The sequence below is a fragment of the Tamandua tetradactyla genome, chromosome 6 (genome assembly GCF_023851605.1).
Source record: "Tamandua tetradactyla isolate mTamTet1 chromosome 6, mTamTet1.pri, whole genome shotgun sequence".
Lineage (NCBI taxonomy): Eukaryota > Metazoa > Chordata > Mammalia > Pilosa > Myrmecophagidae > Tamandua > Tamandua tetradactyla.
In genome coordinates, this window is record NC_135332.1 from 53,725,604 (window position 1) to 53,750,151 (window position 24,548).

Sequence of the window (24,548 nt, forward strand, 5' to 3'; positions counted from 1 at the left end):
AAGTTATCTTTATGCAAGATGTGTTGGCAGAAGAGTTGTAGACAAAGAATGAGACATTTGCAAAACATATGGTAGTGTACATGGTTTTTGCAAGTTGAATTGAAATTATTTCCTGGCATTATTGCTTAGGGCCAGAAATTCAACTGGAACATATATATAAATGAACAGATGGGTGCTTTTTCACCTCTGAAATGAGTGTACTTTTGGCATTTTGTACTGGAATGTTTTCTTTAAGGAATACTGACAATTCAAATATTAATTATCAGCCTGTTCGTGTTTTAAAAGTACTATTGATAATCAAATGCGTATTAGTAAAATGCTTTGAGTCTTATCTGATCGTGAGGCATTTCATTTGCATATTAAGTAGCTGGTTAGAGCTGTTTTCCTTTGTCTTTATTAATCCAAGCAATGCTTAATTTAAAAATGACAGCAAAAAGGTAAAACAATAATCCAAATGAAATACTTGTTTCTACTTGAGTCACAAGGTTGCTTTAGTAAACTGAAATATAACCTAATATAAAATATAACCTTTAGAAACAGTGCCGTTGTGTATTTTGTAACATGATAATAGGTCTACATGAAGATTACAAACTAAACACTACTCTGGATTTTGGCTCTCAAATCTTTAGATCCAGTGTCTAACAATTAGATGTACTGTTTTTTTTTTCCCTGTTTAACTTAGGTGGTAGAGAGTGGGACAGTCCTTAAACGCAGCTTAAAAAGCTGTGTGAAATAATGTTGACCAATTTAGGCAAAACTGAGAACAGATGTAGGACTGTATAATTTAGTTTAACTGTGTAGAATCATATCATTAGCAAATATGTATTCAGTAGGAGTGGTGAAGGAAATAGATTTTCGCAAGAAAAAGTACTCAGAATACAAAGATCAAGTTCAAGTTAAGATTTGATTAGAATGAACTTGAATTTAAGGATCAGGAATTTGGGGGAATTAAAAAAAATTTTTCACTTAAAATCTTTTGATGATCTTTATGATCTTTAGCTTTTAAAAATGCCTCAAGGAGTACAAAATTATCATTTAATAAATAATTTTTTGTCTCTAGAGAAGTTGTTCACAGAAGTCAAAATTGCAAGAATTTCTTAATGTCCTTTGAGGTAATTTTGAAATAAAGAAATAGCATTAAGCTAAAAATTTAAATAGAGTAGAAGCTGCCAACTTATAGCCCTATACTGTAATATGCTTTTGCTATTAAAAAAAAACTCATTGCAATTTCTCCTATAAAAGAGTTTTGGTTTTTTTTTTACTTTTTATTTTGAAATATTTTCAAACTTACAGGACATTTACAAAAATGATACAAACCCCATACAGAGAACTCCAACATACCCCTATCCCCCAGATGTATAGGGTTCTTGTAGAATACAATTTGACACTTTATAATTGGCCTGTTGTGGCAAATTAAAAACAATCAAAACTTGCTACATCTAAGTTTTAACACTGAAGTGTTGACTGAATTTTTTTTCTATTGGATTTCTGGTTGAGACATATGACTCAGTTATTAATGCTTCATCTTTGAATGAAGAGTTGAATTTGTGTCCCTACCCACTGCAACCCATTCCCTCTTTAAAGCTGATTCTCTCTGTACTGAGCAGAGAAGTAGGGACTGGTTCCATGACAAAGGTGAATTATCTTTGTCTGAGTGTCTCAAGGCATATAAAGATTAGTTGTATGAGAAATGGGTTGAAAGAGTCTTTTCAGTATGAGTAGATCAGAAGATTTAGCCGCCTATAACAATCAGCACTGATCACAATTTGTTGTACTACTGGGTACATTCCTAATTATTATATTTAGCCTGTTCTTTGATATTGGTAAAAAAAAATGGAAGCATGATATGTTTCATAGTACATTGTATTCAGTTCTTCTGAGCATAGGAAACTCTGGATTGATAGGTAAGTGTAAAAGCATAAGGTAAGTGTCAAGTCCCCTTGTGAGTAGAAAAAATGAGCTGCATCTGTAGTCTTCAAACAGGGATATATTGAGGGGAGAGGGGACATAATTAAGTTACCAGTTCATTTTAGATAGGTTTAAGGAAATCAATTTCTTTATTTTCAATTTCCATACTTACTTTTTCCTAAAATTGGTCTGCAATTTTTTGCATCCTGGGAAAGATGACTACTTGTAGAACATCTATCTCATGTCTCTTCCTCACAGTTGACAAAAGACAGGTGTACTTTCCTACCTTTCTGAATCACAATAGTGTATTGCCTCAGAGTTTTATAACTTCCAGGGCCTCAAAACAGAAGCGACAACTAGGTGATTACTTTAATGGTATCAGAGAAGCATCACCCAAACTTCTCATTAAAATATTTTATTTTAGTTTGTTAATGCTGACAGAAATGCAATATGCTAGAAATGGGTTGGCTTTTATAAAGGGAATTTATTAAGTTACAGGTTTGCAGTTCTAAGGCCATAAAAGTGTCCAAACTAGTTATATAGAGAAAGTTGGTTTAACAAATGAGTATGATTGCTGAATCATTATGTTGATATTTCTTTTAGTCTCTAGTATCTTAGAGCAGCTAGAAAGAAGTAGAAACCTGAAATTGTGGAATTGTAACCCATACCAAGCTCTGAAATCTGTTTTATAGCTAATTGTTGCAATGTGCTTTGAAATTTATTGCTTTTTTGTATATATCTTATTTTTCATAAAAATGAAAAAAAAGTTGATTGTGATGATAAATGCAAAGCTATAATTAAAAAAAAAAATGTCCAAACTAAGGCATCCAGAGAACGAACGATATCTTGACTTGAGAAAAATGGATCTGGGAAGGCATGTGGCTCGCATCTGCTGGTCCTTTGGCTTCTGGTTTCAAACAGCTTCCCTGGGGGCATTTTCTTTCTGAATCTCCAAAATGTCTCTGTCTCTGTCAGCTCTGTGCTTTTTCCAAAATGGTACCCTCTTAAAGGACTCCAGTAAGCAGATTAAGACCCACCTTGAATGGGCAGAGATACATTTCCATGGAAACCACCAAATCAAAAGGTCCTACCCCCAATTGGGTGGGTCGCAGCTCCATGGAAACAATAAAAAAAGATCCAACCTTAAACCATAGGTCTGCCCGCAAAGGACTGGATTAAGAAAAAGAACCTGGCTTTTCTGGGGTACATAACAGTTTCAAACCAACACAGATATATTTTCAATAATTATTTCTTCATTTACCATATTTAAAAATTTATAATTCAACTTTTCTATTGCAATAAATTGCGTGTGGTTATAGTAGTATTCAATACAGAAGACAAAAATGCAATACTTTGGACATTTTGGTCACTGGAAATTAAGAAAAATTTAAATACACATACATAGACATATTGTAGATTGAAGTTTTATAAGATGATCAATGAAAGATTCACTAAGATACAAGTACATTACATTGAAACAGCATTCTGTAAGGGAAGTGGAATGGAAATAAAGTTCAAGGACAAGGACAAAATGAAAACTATAAAATTCCTGCTGTTAAAGCAGAACTTGTTCATACAATTTTTAAATAGATCAAATATATGTCAAATTTCTATGGTATTTTTATTTGTTTGGATATATTTAAAAGAATGTAAAAGTTTTATTGAAAAATAACAATTTATATTATGCAGGAAATTACATCATAACTATTTAAACTTAAGATGAAGTTTAAGTTATTATCTAAAAGTTATTTTTGCATAGTAACTTAAAAATGAGTTGTTGCATAATTTTCAAAATTGTTTTAGCATGAACAAAAAAGTTTGAAGATCACTGATTAAGATAACCCCCTGAGAGACTAATGGATAATAACGGCTTGCTTATTTGTGATTAATGTAAGTAGGAAAAATAAGCACATAAATTAATACTATCAATAAAGTGGTATAATGATTTATGTCTGTAACTGAATTTTAACTCAGTGAAAAGTTTCTTTGGCTGGGTAAAGATTATGTTCTGAAATCTGATACTTCTTTTTTTGGTGTATGTTGAACCATGTGTCGTAACAGCTTAGAAAAATAAATGCATTACCTTAATCTGCAGTAGCTGCAGCTGTCAGTAATGTCAGACCTCTCTATCTACAAATCAATTATTGTTCCTTTTTACAGTGAACTGTAGCTTTGTGTGAGTTGGCTTTGTATTGAGGAAAAAATTAAGATAGCAAATCTACACTGGCCAGTAAACTACTTATTAACAGTCTGACATTTAGTATTGGAAAAAATAATTGTTAAGCTTAATACAGATGGCAAACAATGCCAATTTCTGGCATCTCCCCCAAATTCTTAAAAAGTAATTTCTAAATCAAAACTTGAAGTTGGTGAATGAAGACCTTTTGATATTCTAAAGTTAGTATGGCTTTATCTTTTTTTGTCTTGTGAAGTGAAAGTCTACTGCTTTTGTGACATTGATTGGCTTCAAAAAGTTTAGAAAAAGATAGTTTCAAGTATATATCACAACTCACTAATTGCTTTGTTGGAGTAGTTCATTATTATAAACTCAAAATATGCGCTTTACATTTATGATAATTGCATCAAGAGAAGGGTATTTTCTAGATAGCTATTGATTTCTGTTGATTTAATGCTTTCATAATCGGAAAACATACTTTGTTGATTACAATTATTTTAAATTAAGTTTGTTTTATACCCCAGGTTATGGTCTGTCTTGGTAAATGTTCCATGTGTATATGAAAAGAATGTATATTCTGCTGTTGACTATAAATGTCATTTAGATGTAGTTAGTTGATGGTGGTTTTGAATTTTTTTATCCTTGCTGATTTTCTACTCGTTCTATTGATTTCTGAGTCTCCAACTGTAATTGTGAATTTGTCAGTGTTTCCATTTATTTTTATCCTTCTAACAATTTTTGCGTCATGTTTTCAAAAGAAACTAAGTCACCAATATCGAAGCTGCAGGTTTATTGAACTAGAAACGGCTCAAATAGAGAGATCTCAAACCAGATCTCATATGGCAAGCAGCACAAAAAGACTTTAAAGAATATCAGCTGGGAAGTTACAGTAGGTTGACATTTAAGGTTTTCATTAAATATAGGATTTTAAATTGGTTGGTTTAGTATACTTGCCCATTTTTAATAGGCTGTTCCTACTAGACCGTGACCATCTTATCCTTAAATGTTTAAAGTACAGTTTATCAGGAATGCCCTGTTTTCTGGGCTGTGGCCAATTTTTATCTTCCACAAAGTCCCTGCCATTTCTCAGAAAGGGGGGCTGCTCCTGGCAAGTCCCAATGCAGATGGCCATTTTATTTTAGCAGTAAAACTCTCCAGTCACCACCACTGATTTCTTTTTATTTATACATGATCATAGAAAGCTTAGTCATTTGTTTTGTTTCATTGTTCCTTTTTAGTTTCAGTATTTATTTTTTTTTCTAGATTGCAGTGAGGCCTGTTGGGTGGCTGTTCAAGCACATTCTTTAAGTCGAGTTATTTATTCAACTGAGTAGATTATGATTATGGCCCTCCTTTTTGATTAGTTATCTTAAGAGCAAGCATCTATCTTGAGGGTGATGAGGAATTTGAACAGAATCATGAAACACAGTTTGTATAATAAGCAATGAAAACATATAGACTGATAACTATAATTGAAAGCATAGATCTAAACTGTACTATTTGTCTCCATATTCCTTTAAACCAAGAGCCTAGGTCAGGAAATAGGTCTTTGTGTTGAAATGTTTGAGTCTGACTAATATCATGATATCATTAACTTGGTCCTTTAAAATATTTAGATGACTTATTGCTGTACCAGACTTACTAATATAAAAGCAACATTGCTCATGTATCAGAGCAAAAGCACCTTCTTACTATAGACAGTTTTGTTATAGACGGAACAGGATATCCTAGTTCATAGTTTCCTGACCAATCATGTGGAAGAGCTTTCTATTTTTTTCCTACAGGAAAAAACCAATCCTGTAGGATCTCATGTTAGGCTAAGGAACACATTTGAAAACCTAGGATGAATGTCTCTCTCTGAGTTTTTATACCTTTTGAAGAAGTCATATTATCATTGGCATATTGCCATTTTCCAAAAGAGTGAGTCCAAGTGAGCAAAAGATGTTTTTATTTATCTGATGCAAGATTCCATGTATATTATCCCCAAATATGTATGTTGAGTTTCCATTCCAGATATGACCTGAATATCGATTAAACCATGCTATATTAGTTTTATCTGTATTGTATTTATGTGCCAGTAAAATTTTTGCCATTAAACCAAGTTTATTTGGTTTAAACCAGTTATTTCCTTTAGAAAAATATTATCAAAGTCTTATTTTCAGTTATATGTTTTTATGTATGGAAGTCCAATCTCCATTCTCTGAATCAAACCAGATTGTTTGGTTACATAACCAGCCTGGAACATTTCCTAATTTGTCCTGTTCCATTTAAGTTTTCTATACATAAGGAAAAGTCTCTAGTTACAAAGTCCATTGTAGTGAAAGGCTGGCCTAATGCATTTATTAAAGACTCTCAGTGCTAAATAAATTTGTCATATCAATTTTTAGAACAGTTACCCTGATTTTTTACAGGGTGCTAAACCTCCTCATAAACCCATTGATCTTTTTCTCCCCATTAATTGATTTTTGCTGGATAGAACATTATTTCAGGTGCATTCTTATTATCTAGATGTTGGCAAATCCAGCAACCAGATTGGTTAATGCTAGATATCATTTGAATGGCTGTCTGTAGGGAATCACCTAATTTTAGAGTACTATGGATGATTAAAAACTATTATATTTGACTGAGTTTCATCTAGACAACTTGGGAGAGGATGGCAAATAAACCTGTGGAAAGGGTTACAAAATAGTAACAATAAAATAAAGAAAAACAGGTAAAAGCACAAATACGGGGCTCAAACAAGGAAAGTTTAGGTCAGGTCTTTTTATTTTATTTTTTTATTAATTAAAATTAACTAACACAACATTTAGAAATCATTCCATTCTACACATACAATCAGTAATTCTTTTTTTTATCTTCTAAAATGTTTTAATTTTTTAATATTGTGATACATGTCATACAGGCAAATATATATATATATATATATATATATATATATATATATATATATAGTCACATATACACACACAGTTGGAAGGATAAAAATGAACCACCAGGTCTAGAAAATTATTGTAGAAGCTGCTCATATATACTTTTTTTTTTATTAATTAACGGAAAAAAAGAAGTTAACCCAACATTTAGAAATCATACCATTCTACATATGCAATCAATAATTCTTAACATCATCACATAGATGCATGATCATCGTTTCTTAGTACATTTGCATCGGTTTAGAAGAACTAGCAACACAACCGAAAAAGATATAGAATGTTAATATAGAGAAAAGAAATAAAAGTAATAATAATAGTAAAAAAAAACAAAAAACAACCTATAGCTCAGATGCAGCTTCATTCAGTGTTTTAACACGACTACCCCACAATTAGGTATCATTGTGCTGTCCATTTTTGAGCTTCCGTATCTAGTCCTGTTGCACAGTCTGTATCCCTTCAGCTCCAATTACCCATTATCTTACTCTATTTCTAACTCCTGATGGTCTCTGTTACCAATGACATATTCCAAGTTTATTCTTGAATGTCCGTTCACATTAGTGGGACCATACAGTATTTGTCCTTTAGTTTTTGGCTAGACTCACTCAGCATAATGTTCTCTAGGTCCATCCATGTTATTACATGCTTCATAAGTTTATTCTGTCTTAAAGCTGCATAATATTCCATCGTATGTATATACCACAGTTTGTTTAGCCACTCTTCTGTTGATGGAGATTTTGGCTGTTTCCATCTCTTTGCAATTGTAAATAACGCTGCTATAAACATTGGTGTGCAAATGTCCGTTTGTGTCTTTGCCCTTAAGTCCTTTGAGTAGATACCCAGCAATGGTATTGCTGGGTCGTATGGCAATTCTATATTCAGCTTTTTGAGGAACCGCCAAACTGCCTTCCACAGTGGTTGCACCATTTGACATTCCCACCAACAGTGGATAAGTGTGCCTCTTTCTCCACACCCTCTCCAGAACTTGTCATTTTCTGTTTTGTTGATAATGGCCATTCTGGTGGGTGTGAGATGATATCTCATTGTGGTTTTGATTAGCATTTCTCTAATAGCCAGGGACATTGAGCATCTCTTCATGTGCCTTTTGGCCATTTGTATTTCCTCTTCTGAGAGGTGTCTGTTCAAGTCTTTATCCCATTTTGTAATTGGATTGGCTGTCTTTTTGTTGTTGAGTTGAACAATCTCTTTATAAATTCTGGATACTAGACCTTTATCTGATATGTCGTTTCCAAATATTGTCTCCCATTGTGTAGGCTGTCTTTCTACTTTCTTGATGAAGTTCTTTGATGCACAAAAGTGTTTAATTTTGAGGAGCTCCCATTTATTTATTTCTTTCTTCAGTGCTCTTGCTTTAGGTTTAAGGTCCATAAAACCGCCTCCAATTGTAAGTTTCATAAGATATCTCCATACATTTTCCTCTAACTGTTTTATGGTCTTAGACCTAACGTTTAGATCTTTGATCCATTTTGAGTTAACTTTTGTATAGGGTGTTTGAGATACGGGTCCTTTTTAATTCTTTTGCATATGGATATCCAGTTCTCTAGGCACCATTTATTGAAGAGACTGTTCTGTCCCAGGTGAGTTGGCTTGACTGCCTTATCAAAGATCAAATGTCCATAGATGAGAGGGTCTATATGTGAGCACTCTATTCGATTCCATTGGTCGATATATCTATCTTTATGCCAGTACCATGCTGTTTTTTGTTTTTTTTTGATGGGTAGTCAAGGAAGGCTTTACTTTGTTCAGAGGTCCCAACCTGTCCCAGAGAGAGGTAGTGGGAAGAGATGAGGACAGGCAGTTGCTAACCTAATGATCTTAGGGAGCAAAAAAAAAAAAAAAAAAGGCCAGCGGGATGGAGGGAGTAGGATTTAACATATACAGGGTTGAATGTTTTGCTGAGGTTTAATCTTCAACTAGGCCTGTACATTTGAAACAGTTTCTTAGGCTGAAGATCAGCCAGTCATGTCCAAGTAGTCTTACTCCTGAACTGGTTGAGACCAGCAGACTAATCCAACTGGGCCATTTTCCAACTTCTAGGTGCTTTACCCCCTCAAGGTGTAGAGGCAGCACCTTGGAGCCTTGATTATTCGTTACTAAGGAGCATGCAAGGAGCCCAACCTCCAACATCCCCCAGATCTTTCCACTTAAGGCTTTGCAGAGGCTTCTCCAGATGGTAGCTCAGTCTTGGGCCAGGCCTAGGTACCCCAGAATTACAGGCAGTCTTCCCTCTATGTTCCACCCCCTTTCCTAACATTCATCATCATCTGTACCTGACTCTAAATTCCGTGGGTCTGTCCTGTTTCATTTCTGGAGTCTCAGTTCTTGGCCCATAGCAGGTGCTTAATAAATATGTTAAATGAATGAGTATGTCTAAGCCCTGCACAGGGAGGGGTAAAGGACTCCAGAACACAAGAGGGGTCAAGGCTGAAGCCTCTGCTCAGTCCAAAATGGGTCAAGTTTGACAGGAAAGTGTCTCCAAGACTTGGCAGAAGCTCTGCAGAATGCAGAACTGCAGAGGTAGGCCTGGTCTTAATGCAGACTGTGACACTGACTCAAACTCTGAGGCTGGGGAGGGTTAATCCTCACAGAGGACCTTCAGAGGAGAGAAGCTTTACCCAAGTGTTGACCTAGGAGACCGCCCCTACCTGCCTCTTTCCTTGTTTTCATCCTTGGGGCAGTCCTGAGAAGACACGAGGCATGGGCCAGGGGGATCATGAGACCTTGCCTCTAGTCTGGACTTTTCCATCTCCAAATTAACTCCCTGTCCTGGGGCAAGGCACTTTGTCCTTATGGACTGCCAATTTTCTCACCTATGAAACAAGAGGATTGGCTTAGCTAACCTGCAAGGTGGATTGGGCTGTTAAATCCTGTGAGTCTAATAAAGAACACAGATGCCCCAACCCAATCTCCAGGTTCAAAATTTTGGGTGATTGGGAAAAGGAGAAATTAGTTACACAGCAGACATAGCACATGTCAGGATAAAATGGGAAGACTCAGAGCTTATAATGGTTGTTGACAAGTATCTGTTGACTAAATGGTGTAGTAAGGTGGGAAGGCAAACGGAGGAAGTTCAGCCAAGTTTTAAGCAGATTGAGATCAGAAAGGCAATCTTCTATTTCTCAGCTCTTGGCTTAGCGGTAGGGCAGACTTTTTACCATGAGTATTTTATTGTTCATTCTCCTGACTTACTCAGCATCCTCCCTTAAAGGTGGAATTAGGCCTTCTGAAAGTGAACTGGGATCCCCACCTGTGCCAGGCCAACAAGTCTGGGGTTGGTTCAGAGACTTGGAAGGAAAGACAGTGCCAGCTCCAAAGAAGGGGAACAAAGCCTCCCAGCCTCCCTGCCCTGTTCCCATCCCCTGCAATTTGTGGTTGAATGTCAGCCCTTCTGCACAAGAAAGGGAAAAGGAGGAGAGAAAAGAGGGAGAGAACAGAAGGCTCAGGAACCCCCCCCCATCTAAAGCCCCTTTAAGGGAGATAGTTTGTGCTTTACAAAAAGATCACTGATTCTGACCCAAAAAGAAAACAACCAACCAACCCACAATGACCAAACAAACAAGACAAATCACAATGAGTCAAGAAGACCAGGGAGCTCCAGAGGGAGGGGCAGGGGATGAGGCAGCTGGAAAGGGCAGGGGCAGGTCCAGGTCCAGCAGGGGTCCTCAGGGCAGACTGGCAATGTCTCTCTCTGGAGGGGGACCAACTGGTTTGGGGCTGCTCTCATTGGCTTTTCCTTCAAACATCATGACTAGCTTAAGAACAGCTGACCGTTTCCCCAGCATCATATTCACAAAGTCTCGGTAGGAGATGGTGTCGCTGACCCCACCTGTCACCTCTGAGATCATCTTCTTCATCTCCAGGTGGGTCTTGGGGACCCCAAGCTTCTCCATCATCCTCTTTAAGGACATTAGGTCAGTCTCGCCTTCGTTGTTCAGGTCAAACTCCATGTACTTCTCCTTGAAGGCTGCAAGCTTTTCCGACAGATTCTCTTCATCGCTGTACTTCTGGTCACAGAGAAACTCCCGGTTGATCTCCGCCAGCCTCCTCTCCTGCCGGGCTTTGAGCAAGCCGAACGCCTTCCCTCCTGGGAACCTGTTGCTGAGCGCGACCGACATGATGAGCTGGGTTCCCGCCGGCTCCCGGCTCCGCGGTGGAGACGAGAGGTGAGGAGGAGGGACGGGTGCCTGGTCCGAGCTCCCGCCATGTGTCTACCATGCTGTTTTGACCACTGTGGCTTCATAATACGCCTTAAAGTCAGGCAGCGTGAGACCTCCAGCTTCGTTTTTTTTCCTCAAGATACTTTTAGCAATTCGGGGCACCCTGCCCTTCCAGATGAATTTGCTTATTGGTTTTTCTATTTCTGAAAAGTAAGTTGTTGAGATTTTGATTGGTATTGCGTTGAATCTGTAAATCAATTTAGGTAGAATTGACATCTTAACTATATTTAGTCTTCCAATCCGTGAATACGGTATGCCCTTCCATCTATTTAGGTCTTCTGTGATTTCTTTTAACAGTTTTTTGTAGTTTTCTTTGTATAGGTCTTTTGTCTCTTTAATTAAATTTATTCCAAAGTATTTTATTCTTTTAGTTGCAATTGTAAATGGAATTCGTTTCTTGATTTCCCCTTCAGCTTGTTCATTGCTAGTGTATAGAAATGTTACAGATTTTTGAATGTTGATCTTGTAACCTGCTACTTTGCTGTACTCATTTATTAGCTCTAGTAGTTTTGCTGTGGATTTTTCAGGGTTTTCGACATATAGTATCATATCATCTGCAAACAGTGATAATTTTACTTCTTCCTATCCAATTTTGATGCCTTGTATTTCTTTTTCTTGTCTAATTGTTCTGGCTAGAACCTCCAACACGATGTTGAATAACAGTGATAATGGACATCCTTGTCTTGTTCCTGATCTTAGGGGGAAAGTTTTCAATTTTTCCCCATTGAGGATGATATTAGCTGTGGGTTTTTCATATATTCCCTGTATCATTTTAAGGAGGTTCCCTTGTATTCCTATCCTTTGGAGTGTTTTCAACAGGAAAGGATGTTGAATCTTGTCAAATGCCTTCTCTGCATCAATTGAGATGATCATGTGATTTTTCTGCTTTGATTTGTTGATATGGTATATTACATTAATTGATTTTCTTATGTTGAACCATCCTTGCATACCTGGGATGAATCCTACTTGGTCATGATGTATAATTCTTTTAATGTATTGCTGGATTCAATTTGCTAGAATTTTGTTGAGGATTTTTGCATCTATATTCATTAGAGAGATTGGTCTGTAGATTTCTTTTTTTGTAATATCTTTGCCTGGTTTTGGTATGAGGGTGATGTTGGCTTCATAGAATGAATTAGGTAGCTTTCCCTCCACTTCAATTTTTTTGAATAGTTTGAGCAGGGTTGGTACTAATTCTTTCTGGAATGTTTGGTAGAATTCACATGTGAAGCCGTCTGGTCCTGGACTTTTCTTTTTGGGAAGCTTTTGAATGACTGATTCAATTTCTTTACTTGTGATTGGTGTGTTGAGGTCATCTATTTCTTCTTGAGTCAAAGTTGGTTGTTCATGCCTTTCTAGGAACTTGTCCATTTCATCTACATTGTTGTATTTATTAGCATAGAGTTGTTCATAGTATCCTGTTATTACCTCCTTTATTTCTGTGGGATTGGTGGTTATGTCTCCTCTTCCATTTCTGATCTTATTTATTTGTGTCCTCTTTCTTCTTCTTTTTGTCAATCTTGCTAAGGGCCCATCAATCTTGTTGATTTTCTCATAGAACCAACTTCTGGTCTTATTGATTTTCTCAATTGTTTTCATGTTCTCAATTTCATTTATTTCTACTCTAATCTTTGTTATTTCTTTCCTTTTGCTTGCTTTGGAGTTAGTTTGCTGTTCTTTCTCCAGTTCTTCCAAGTGGACAGTTAATTCCTGAATGTTTGCCCTTTCTTCTTTTTTGATATAGGCATTTAGGGCAATAAATTTCCCTCTTAACACTGCCTTTGCTGCGTCCCATAGGTTTTGATATGTTGTATTTTCATTTTCATTCACCTCGAGATATTTACTAATTTCTCTTGTAATTTCTTCCTCGACCCACTGGTTGTTTAAGAGTGTGTTGTTGAGCCTCCACGTATTTGTGAATTTTTTGGCACTCTGCCTATTATTGATTTCCAACTTCATTCCTTTATGATCTGAGAAAGTGTTGTGTATGATTTCAATCTTTTTAAATTTGTTGAGACTTGCTTTGTGACCCAGCATATGGTCTATCTTTGAGAATGATCCATGAGCACTTGAGAAAAAGGTGTATCCTGCTGTTAAGGGGTGTAATGTCCTATAAATGTCTGTTAAGTCTAGCTCATTTATTGTAATATTCAAATTCTCTGTTTCTTTATTGATCCTCTGTCTAGATGTTCTGTCCATTGATGAGAGTGGGGAATTGAAGTCTCCAACTATTATGGTAGATGTGTCTATTTCCCTTTCCAGTAATTGCAGTGTATTCCTCACGTATTTTGGGGCATTCTGATTCGGTGCGTAAATATTTATGATTGTTATGTCTTCTTGTTTAATTGTTCCTTTTATTAGTAGATAGTGTCCTTCTTTGTCTCTTTTAACTGTTTTACATTTGAAGTCTAATTTGTTGGATATTAGAATAGCTACTCCTGCTCTTTCCTGATTGTTATTTGCGTGAAATATCTTTTCCCAACCTTTCACTTTCAACCTATGTTTATCTTTGGGTCTAAGATGTGTTTCCTGTAGACAGCATATAGAAGGATGCTGTTTTTTAATCCATTCTGCCAGTCTATGTCTTTTGATTGGGGAATTCAGTTCATTAACATTTAGTGTCATTGCTGTTTGGGTAATACTTTCCTCTACCATTTTGCCTTTTATATTATATATATCATATCTAATTTTCCTTCTTACTACACTCTTCTCCTCACCTCTCTCTTCTGTCGTTTTGTATCTGACTCCAGTGCTCCCTTTAGTATTTCTTTCAGAACTGGTCTCTTGGTAACAAATTCTCTCAGTGACTTTTTGTCTGAAAATGTTTTAATTTCTCCCTCATTTTTGAAGGACAATTTTGCTGGATATAGAAATCTTGGTTGGCAGTTTTTCTCTTATAGTAATTTAAATGTATCATCCCACTGTCTTCTTGCCTCCATGGTTTCTGCTGAGAAATCTACACATAGTCCTATTGGGTTTTCCTTGTATGTGATGGATTGTGTTTCTCTTGCTGCTTTCAAGATCCTCTCTTTCTCTTTGACCTCTGACATTCTAACTAGTAAGTGTCTTGGAGAACGCCTATTTGGATCTATTCTCTTTGGGGTGCGCTGCACTTCTTGGATCTGTAATTTTAGGTCTTTCATAAGAGTTGGGAAATTTTCAGTGATAATTTATTCCATTAGTTTTTCTCCTCCTCTTCCCTTCTCTTCTCCTTCTGGGACACCCACAACACATATATTTGTGCGCTTCATATTATCATTCAATTCCCTGAGCCCCTGCTCAAATTTTTCCATTCTTTTCCCTATAGTTTCTGTTTCTTTTTGGATTTCAAATGTTCTATCCTCCAGTTCACTAATTCTAACCTCTGTCTCTTGAAATCTGCCGTTGTAGGTTTCCATTGTCTTTTTCATCTCTTCTACTGTATCTTTCATTCCCATGAGTTCTGTGATTTGTTTTTTCAGACTTTCCATTTCTTCTTTTTGTTGATCCCATGCCTTCTTCATGTCCTCCCTCAATTTATTGATTTGGTTTTTGAAGAGGTTTTCTATTTCTGTTCGTATATTCAGAATTAGTTGTCTCAGCTCCTGTATCTCATTTGAACTATTGGTTTGTTCCTTTGACTGGGCCATATCTTCAATTTTCCTGGTGTGATTTGTTATTTTTTGCTGGCATCTGGACATTTAATCAGATTTCCCTGAGTTTGAGACCCAGCAGGTTGAAAGACTTTCCTGTGAAGTCTCTGGGCTCTGTTTTTTTATCCTGCCCAGTATGTGGTGCTTGTCTGTCTGCGGGTCCCACCAGCAAAAGATGTTGTGGCTCCTTTATTAATGCCACTATTGGTGTTTGGTTGGACCCAGTCTTGCCACTGTCGGAGACTCCCTCCTCTCCCTCTGCGCAGCCGCCTGTGGGGGAGGGGCACCGGGTGCCAGTCGCCGCTACTTGGGGAACTCGCTGATCCGAGACTCGCCACCGGACCGGGAAGCCGCCTGTGGGGGAGGGGCGCTGGTCGCCGGCCGCTGCGGCTTGGGGAACTTGCTGATCTGTGACTCGCCGCTGGACCGTGAAGCCTCCCGTTGGGGAGGGGCGCCGGTCGCCGGCTGCCACGGCTTGGGGAACTTGCGTCTCCGAGACTCTCAGCTGGTCCGGGAAGGAGGGAGGGAGGGGCGCCGGCCTCCAGCCGCCACGGCCCGGGGAAGCACACGCCGCTCGAGGAGCTCACCGCAACGGAGTCTTGCAGCCGGTCCAGCCAGTCCAGACTGGGGTACGCTGTGTGTCCGGTCCCTGCCGTGGCCCCGGGATCTGTTCTGCACTGTTTCTGGTCACCTAGTAGTTGCTCTGGAGGAGGAACTAAGACGCGCATACCTTACTAAGCCGCCATCTTGGCCCTCTCACGGGACTTTTTATTTTAAAGAAAAGTTGTAGGTTTACAGAAAAATCATGCATTAACACAGACTTCCCATGTACCACCTTATAATTAACAGCTTGCATTAGTGTGATATATTTGTTATAATTCATTAAAGAACATTTTTATAATTGTGCTATTGACTGTAGTCCATCACTTACAATAGGGTTCACTGTGTTGTACAATCCTGTGTTTTGTTTTAAATTTTTATTCTAATAGCTCATATACAACCAAAAATTTCCCCTTTAAATTGCATTTAAATACATAATTCAGTGATGTTCATTATGTTTACAGTATTGTGCTACCATCACCACCATCTATTATCAAAAATTTTATAATCAACCCACATAGAGACTCTCTACAATTTAAGCATTAACTCCTCATTCCTTACCCTCACCCTGTTACCTAGTAAAACCTATATTCTAGATTCTGACTCTTATGAGTTTGCCTACTCTAATTATTCCATATCAGTGGTCATACAATTTTTGTCCTTTTGTGTCTGGCTTATTTCACTCAACATGATGTCTTCAAGGTTCATTCATATCCTCACATGAATTAGAACCTCATTCCTTTTTACAGATGAATAATATTCCATTATATATTTTTTGAAAAAATGTTTTTTATTGTTGACTATAATATAATACAAAGAAAAGAAAGAAAAAAACAATGATTTTCAAAGTATGCATCAGCAAGTAGTTACAGAACAGATTTTGGAGTTTGTTATGGGTTACCATTCCACTATTTCAGATTTTTCCTTCTAGCTACTCCAAAGCACTGGACACTAGGAGAATTTTTTTTTTCTTTTTTTGTGAAAAATAACATTTATGCAAAAAATTAATAAATGTCAGCATATTGCAACAATTAGTTGTAGAACAGATTTTAGAGTTTGTAATGGGTTACAATTCCACAATTTTGTATGTATATACCACATTTTATTTATTTGATTGATGGATACTTGGGTTGTGTCCACATGTACACTCTATACTCCTTACCCGCCCCCCCCACCACTGACCACTAATATTTCTATCTTACAAGTTTCTTTCACCCTACATCCCATACCCCTTACTCTTCCCTCTCATTGACCACTAATATGTCCATCTACCCAATTTCTTTTATCCCTTATCCCCCTTATTTATTTATTTATTTTTATTTGTGTGCTATATGGCAGGGTCACATTTCATTATTTTTCTATGTGAGTATCCGGTTATTGCAACACCATTTGTTGAATTGTTTGTTTGTTTTTTGGGAAATGCATGGACTAGGAATTAAACCCAGGTCTCCTGCATGACATGTGAGAAAGCTATCACTGCACTACCCTTGTACCCCCATTTATTTATTTTTTATCCATAATTTTTCTTGTCTGTACACATACCCTAGGTAAAAGGAGCATCAGATACAAGTTTTTCACAATCATACAGTCACATTGTAAAATTATTATCTGTATAACGTATTCAAGGATGAGGGCTACTGGAACACAGCTCAGCAGTTTCAGGTACTTCCCTCTAGCCACTCCAATACACCATAAACTAAAAAAGGATATCTGTATAATGTGTAAGAATAACCTCCAGGATATCCTCTAGACTCTATTTGAAATCTCTCAGCCACTGACACTGTTTTGTGTCATTTCTCTCTTCCCCCTTTTGGTCAAGAAGGCTTTCTCAGTCCTTTGATGCTGCGTCCCAGCTTATCCTTGGGGTTCTGTCCCACATTGCCAGGGAGATTTACACCCCTGGGAGTAATGTCCCATGTAGTGGTGTGGGTAGTGGGTTCACCTGCCAAGGTGGTTTAGAGAGTGCGGCTGCATCTGAGTGACAAAACAGGTTCTCTGGGGATGGTCTTAGGCATAATTTTAATTAGGCTTAGCCTATCCATTGCAGAAATAAGTTTCTTAAGGGCGAACCCTAAGATCAAGGGCTTAGCTTATTGATTTGGTTGCCCCCACTGCTTGTGAGAATATCAGAAATTCTCCCAATGGGAAAGTTAAATATTTCCTCCTTTCTCCCCAATACCCCAAGAGAACCTAGCAAATATATTTTTTTTACTACCCAAATTACTCTGGGATGTATTGGGACATCACACTAACCTCGACAAACTAACAAATGTTATGCCCTATTGAAGAGTCTGTGTACTTACAGTGTTCATCTAAACTGACCATACAAGTTAAATTAGCTAATAATGTGCTCCCCAAAATATAAATTTTTCACCAAATAAACATCTCTCCTTTGGTCTCACACAGAAGTTGAAGTTTTAAAATATGGACAGAATCATCCTTTACCCTGTATTCTGTTCTACTCCAGTCCTACCCTGATCAGTTTCATTCAAATCACTAGTGAAAGTCTGATCCCTTTTTCAACAGTTCCATATGGGGATTGCTGACTTTCATAGTTTCAGAGCTCTAACTCTGAGTTGCAGGTGGCACATAAACATCTGAAGTTTTGGGGAACAACCAGGTTATATACAAACAGCTCAGTATCTCAGAATTTAGAAATAACCATTACAACTCCTGAATATATGTGACTGCTGTAACAGCTTACAATCTAGGACCCTTTACAATAGGCTTCAACCTGATAACCCATATTCTCGACTTCAGTTAATCATGTTTTTATATCCATAGTCCATATGATTGAGACATGATAATATTTGTCTTTTTGTCCCTGACATTTCATTTAACATATTGTCCTTAAGTTTCATACACCTAGTTGCCTCACAACTTCATTCCTTCTTGTGGCTGCTCAGTAGTCTATTGTATGTATGTATGTATGTATGTATACACCGTAGTTCCCTCTTCCATTCCTCAGTTGTTGTACCCTTAGGCCACCTCCATCCATTGTGAATGACAAACACTGCCCGCCATAATGTTTGCAAATGTCCATTCATGTCTCTACACTCAGTTTCTTTAAATAGCCTCCTTGATTCTTGAAGACCACTGTATAACTATATAGCTTTTACTGTGTGACTGTGTGATTGTGAAATCTTGTCTGATGCATCTTTTATCCAGGGTATGGACAGATGAGTAAAAAAAATATGAATAAAAAATAAATAAATAGTAGAGGGAGATAAAGGGTAAAAGTTGGGTAGCTTGAAATACTGATGGTCAGTGAGAGGGAGGGGTAAGGGATATGAGGTTTTCCTTTTTTCTTTTTCTCTCTTCTTTCTGCAACAATGCAAATGGTAATGAATACATAACTATGTGATGATATTGTGAGCCACTGTTTTTTATACTTTGGATGGATTGTATATTGCATGAAGATAGCTTTTTAAAAAGGCATCATTTAAGGGTGCATGGGTGGTTACACAGTGGAAGGGTGCTTGCCTTTCATGCAAGGGAGACCCGTGTTCAATTCCTGGACTGTGTACCCTACCCCCCCAAAAATACATCATTTAGAATTTTATTTTGGGAAGTCACAATGCCAAAAGTTGTCAGGAAGTCTGAACACTTTGTCAGATAGGATCATGGGTCACTGTAAAACCATACTTGGCTCCTTCTTTAACGAAAGAGACAACAAAAGATTTTAAAAATAATTATAGGAAGTTACCTGGTTGTTAAAAAAAAAAACTTAGTTCTGTTAAAAGTGAGAAAGCTAAGTATTTTTTTCCTCCCTTATGCTAGATTTTTTTAAACAGTCATGGACATGATAAAGTCACATAAAAGTACAGGAAATTATTCAGATAAGACAGAGTCTCTGCCTTCTAGGCCAGTTATTAGTATGTAAATACAAAGTAAAACAAAAAAAAAATTTACAATGTCTTGTTAAGAATAGATGATTAATTCAAGAAAATGTCATTTTAACAGAAAAGCAAACTTTTAGTTTTACATCAGTATATTATGATACTTACAAATTTTAAAGTCTTATAAACAAATTATTGTATTTACCCAGGTTTAAGCACATGAACGAAAATTTCTTTTCCATAGATATAACTTTTTTTCCATTTAAGTTTTGTCCTATTCTTTATTTTTTTATTCTGCAACAGCCAGTCATTTTACTTTAGGACAGAATTACTCTCTTTGCTTTACAAAAACACACATTGCATAGCTTGACTTCACATAAAATTTTAAGTTGTCAAAAGATCTTGGAAATCTATCTTAGGGCTGATAACTTAGAAAACACAGTTACTGTTGAAATAAACTTTGTTGGAATAATGGCTCAATTTGGTTAAATGCAAACTTCCATTTTTATTTTTCATCATCTTAAATATCTAGATGTAACGTGAGCTTATTTGACCTGTAAACCTATATAAATTTAGAAAGAACATCTTTAAGTAAAATAAAATGCGTGTTTATTTACCAACTGCTAAAACAAATACCATAAAATGGGTTGGCTAAGTAATGGGCATTTTTTGGCTCACAGTTTTGAGGGAAGTCCAAAATAAAAGCATCAGCAAGGTGATGTTTTCTCTGCAAAGACTTGCTACTTACAATCCTTGGTCGTTGCCTTTTTTTAATTTTATTTTATTGGCAGTGCACATTGAAATGTCTTCTCCTTTTTCTTCCAAGTTCTGTTGACTTCTGGGTTCTTCTGAAGCCTTCTCTTTGTATGTCTGAATTTTGTTCTGTTTATAAAGTAGTCTAGTGATCCAGGTTAAAAGCCCAACCCAATTCATTTGGACCGCACCTTCACCGAAGTAACATCTTCGAGAGATACTGTTTACATTGTCAACACCCATCAGATGGTGGGCCAAGACTATGAACATGTCCACACCGGGGTACACAATTCTGTCTACCATAGCATGCTTGTACTGTATAACTGATAACTTATACATTAACTTCAAAGACAAAACTGTTTTTATTAAACTTTGATGTTGGAAGTATTACAAATTTAGTTTCTTTATTCCTGGGATTTTAGGAGTATTTAATTTATTTAGGTGTTTATTTATCCTTAAGCCAGTTTGAACAGATCTCCTTTAAGGAATTTTATAAGTTAATATGTTAACACCATACAAAAAGTAGGAAAATATTATATGTGTAACATACATAAGTAAACATATAGACAAACACAAATAGAGCATATAGTGTAAAATTGCAGCCATGAGTCAAAACTGACTCAGAAACACAGAAATTCAAAACTCAGTAGTTCATATGAAAGATCTAGCTTTTGTCTTTGACCCATTTTGGGACCTTTCCCCCCCATCCCCCATGAGTCTTTAAGTGAAGCTGTCCTGGAGGCAGACTGTCTTTTAGAAGACTCCACATACCAGTCAAAGAATGACTCCCCCCATACATTTTTTCTCTTTCTAGGGGTTCTTAGATCCTTTCTTTTCTAGAGTGCCTCTCAGATGTATAATTTTATCAAAATCAAATATCCCCCAGTGTAGCTACTACAGCTTCAAATCATCCCTGATGAGTCACATTCTTTTTCTGACCTGGGCTGTAGTGAGAAAATATTAAGCAGCAGAAATTTTTGGCAGGAGGAAAGTGAGATTTAGAGCCAGAAGAGCCCTTTTATGCTCTAGTCGGGTGAGATTTGTCTTGGGCCCTGGGCCTTTTGGCTTAGCCCCTGGGATACTGCACTGATCTTAGCGGAATCCCCCAGCAAGTAGGCAGCTGGAAGTGAACACAGGCAGCATGATGTGTAGAAAAGGAAGCTCAGAGAGAGATTTAGATTGAGAGTAGTCCATGTACACCCAGAAGATTCTGGAGATGCAATTAACAATTCGAAGTCCTGTAAGTGGCTGTCTACACCCAGAAGATTCTGGAGATGCAATGAACTATTTGAAGTCCTCTAAGTGACTGTCTTAAGTACTAGTGTCCATGTACCTCCCTCAGGTAGGCAGGTATTTTACTAAAAACAAACCAAAACCAGACTTATCTGGGAGATCAGGAGAGTTTCAAATCTGACGGTAAACCAAAGAGCTCAAATACAAAGAGAATGGAGCCTACATCTGGCAGAAACTCCCCCTAGTACTCCATAGGTAACAAGAGAGCAGCAGTCACAGTGGGTCCTGTTGGTACCATACCTGCTCACTCAACAGCTGTAGTACCATCTGGGGTCATCTCTGAATCCCACTTCTGATGCCAAAAACTATCAAAAGAAACAAAGTCACCAATTTCATTAAAGCTTCAGGTTTATTAAAACAGAAACTGTTCAAGCAGGGAGATCTCAAACCAGGGGAATGAGTCTAAAAATGGGGACGAATGGGCTACAGCAGCTTATAAAGGAAATTAGTAGATTTCAAGTGGGAAATTATAGTAATTGTTTGACCTTTAAATTTTTCATTACATAGGAAGGTCTTACAGGGTGGGGAACAGATATGTATTGCCAAGTATTCTTATCCATTAAAAAAAAACTTTATTTTGAAATACTTTCAAATTTATAGGACAGTTACAAAAATAATAAAAACTCCATTCAAAGAAATCCAGTACACCCCTAATCTACCCTCCCCATATACCCAGATCTACCTATTTTAATGTTTTGTAGCATTTGCTGTATCATTCTATCTTTCCAAATACCTATCTATTTATCAATCCATTTTCTGAACACTTGAGTGAAGATTTTACCCATCATGCTCCTTGGGCACTTGATACTGCTGTGTAGATTTCCTTAGAACAAGGATATTAATTTATGTAACCACCTTAAGGGCAGTTATCAACTTAAAGAAATTTAACATTGATAAAAAGTTTACAGTCTATATTCCAATATTCTCATATGTCCCAATAATGTTCCTTTGAGCCTTTTCTCCTCCCTTGCTAGAACCCTTCCATGATCAAGTATTGAATTTAATTATTGTATCTTCAGTTGCTCTTTTTAACTGTGGGACCATATATACAACATAAATGTTCCCATCTCAAATACTCCCAAGCATACCATTCTAAGGGATTTATCACATTCATAATATTGTAGTACCGTCACCACCTCCCATTGCTAAAACTTTCTCATCTCCCCAGAAAGAAGCCCTATAATCCATCATGCATTAATCCATTATTCTCCTGCTCTCTGCCCCTGGCAGCCTGTACTCTGATTTCTCTCTCTATGGGCTTACATTTCTTTGATATTTCATTTATCGTTACCACAGGGCTTAAATTTAGCAGCCCAGATCTCGAACAACCTTGTTGGCTTTGATACCAACTTAACTTCAATAGTATACACAAATTGTGTTCCTGTATCCCTCCATCCCCCCATCTTTATGTAGTTCTTGTTACAAATTACATGCTTATACTTTCTGAGTCCTAAGGCACTGATTTCTTATTGCATTTTATGTATTTGCCTTTTAAATCCCGTAGGAAGTAAAAAATGGAGTTACAAACCATAAATCAGTTGTACTGTCATTTACATTTATCCATGTCATTACCCTCAGGAGAGATTTTTATTTCTTCATACAGCTTCTATCTATTGTCTACTGTCCTTTCCACCTGCAGAACTCTCTTTAGCATCTCTTTTGGGATGACCACGTGATGATGAACTCCTTTCCTTTCTGTTTATCTGGGAATGTCTTAATCTCTCCCTCATTTTTTTTTATTAGAGAAGTTTCAGGTTTACAGAAAAATCATCTATAAAATAAAATTCCCATATATCACCCTATTATCACCTTGCATTAGTGTGGTACTTCTGTTGCAGTTGATGAAAAAGCATTTTTATAGTTGTACTATTAACTATCATTCCTGGTTTACTTTAGGGTTCACCATTTTTATTGTACAGTGCTATGGATTTAAAAAAAAATTTTTCTAGTAACAAATAAGCACCTTAAAATACCAGCTCTTAGACACCTTCAAATATATATATTTTAGTGCTTTTAATTGTTTGTAATGTGCAACCATCACTACCATCCACTAACAAAACATTTCCATCATCCCAGACAGAAACATATCAGTGAGATCATACAATATTTGTCCTTTTGTTTCTGGCTTACTTCATTCAACATGATGTCTACAAGGTTTATCCATGTTGTCAAATGTATCAAAACTTCCTTTTAATGGCGGAATAATATTTCATTGTGTGTGTATATATCATATTTTGTTTTTCCATTTATCAGTAGAGGGTTGCTTCTTTCTTTTGGAAGTTGTAAATAATGCCATTATGAACACGGGGTGGGTAAATATCTGTTTGAGTCCCTCCTTTCAATTGCCTTGAGTATATACTAGAAATGGGATTGCTGTGTCATATAGTAATTCTGTACTTAACTTTCTGAGGAACTGCCAAACTGTTTTCCACAGTTACTACACCATTTTTTTACACCCCCACCAGCAATGAATGAATGTCTCTATTTCTCTACATCCTCTCCAACACTTAGCGTTTTCCATTTTTCACAATAGTAACCTTTCTAGTACATATGAAATGGTGTCTCATGGTTTTGATTTGCCTTTCCCTAATGGCTAATGATGTTGAATATCTTTTCATGTGCCTTTTTTTACCATTTGTTTATCTTCTTTGGAGAAATGTCTATTCAAGTCTTTTGCCCATTTCTTTTTTTTTTTTTTTTTTTACTTTTTTATGCTGTACTATAACATATATACAAAGCAAAGAAAGAAAAAAGCAATAATTTTCAGAACACTCTTCAACAAGTAGTTACAGGACAGATCCCAGAGTTTGTCATGGGCTACCGTACCATCCTCTCAGATTTTTCCTTCCAGCTACTCCAGAATATAGGAGGCTACAAGAAATGAATATTTTTTATCATCACAATCTACTTTTTCCCCCTTTTTTGGGAAAAATAACATATATGAAACAAATTTCAAAGCACAGCACAATGGTGGTAGAACAGATTTCAGAGTTTGGTATGGCTTACAATTCTACAATTTTAGATTTTTGCTTCTAGATGCTCTAAGATACTGGAGACTAAAAGAAATATCAATTTAATGATTCAGTAATCATATTCGTTTGTTAAACTCTACATTCTCTGTATAACTCCACCATCACCTTTGATCTTTCCATCCCTCTCTTTAGGGGTGTCTGGTCTATGGC

The 24,548-nt window shown here is 36.7% G+C and overlaps 1 protein-coding gene and 1 pseudogene across 1 annotated transcript in view; one reads left to right on the top strand and one right to left on the bottom strand.

Moving 5' to 3' along the window:
* Nucleotides 1–24,548, top strand: part of CPD (carboxypeptidase D) — a 136,340-nt gene that overhangs the window by 10,499 nt on the left and 101,293 nt on the right. The window lies entirely within an intron of this gene.
* On the bottom strand, nt 10,512–11,234 carry LOC143687958 (allograft inflammatory factor 1-like pseudogene; annotated as a pseudogene).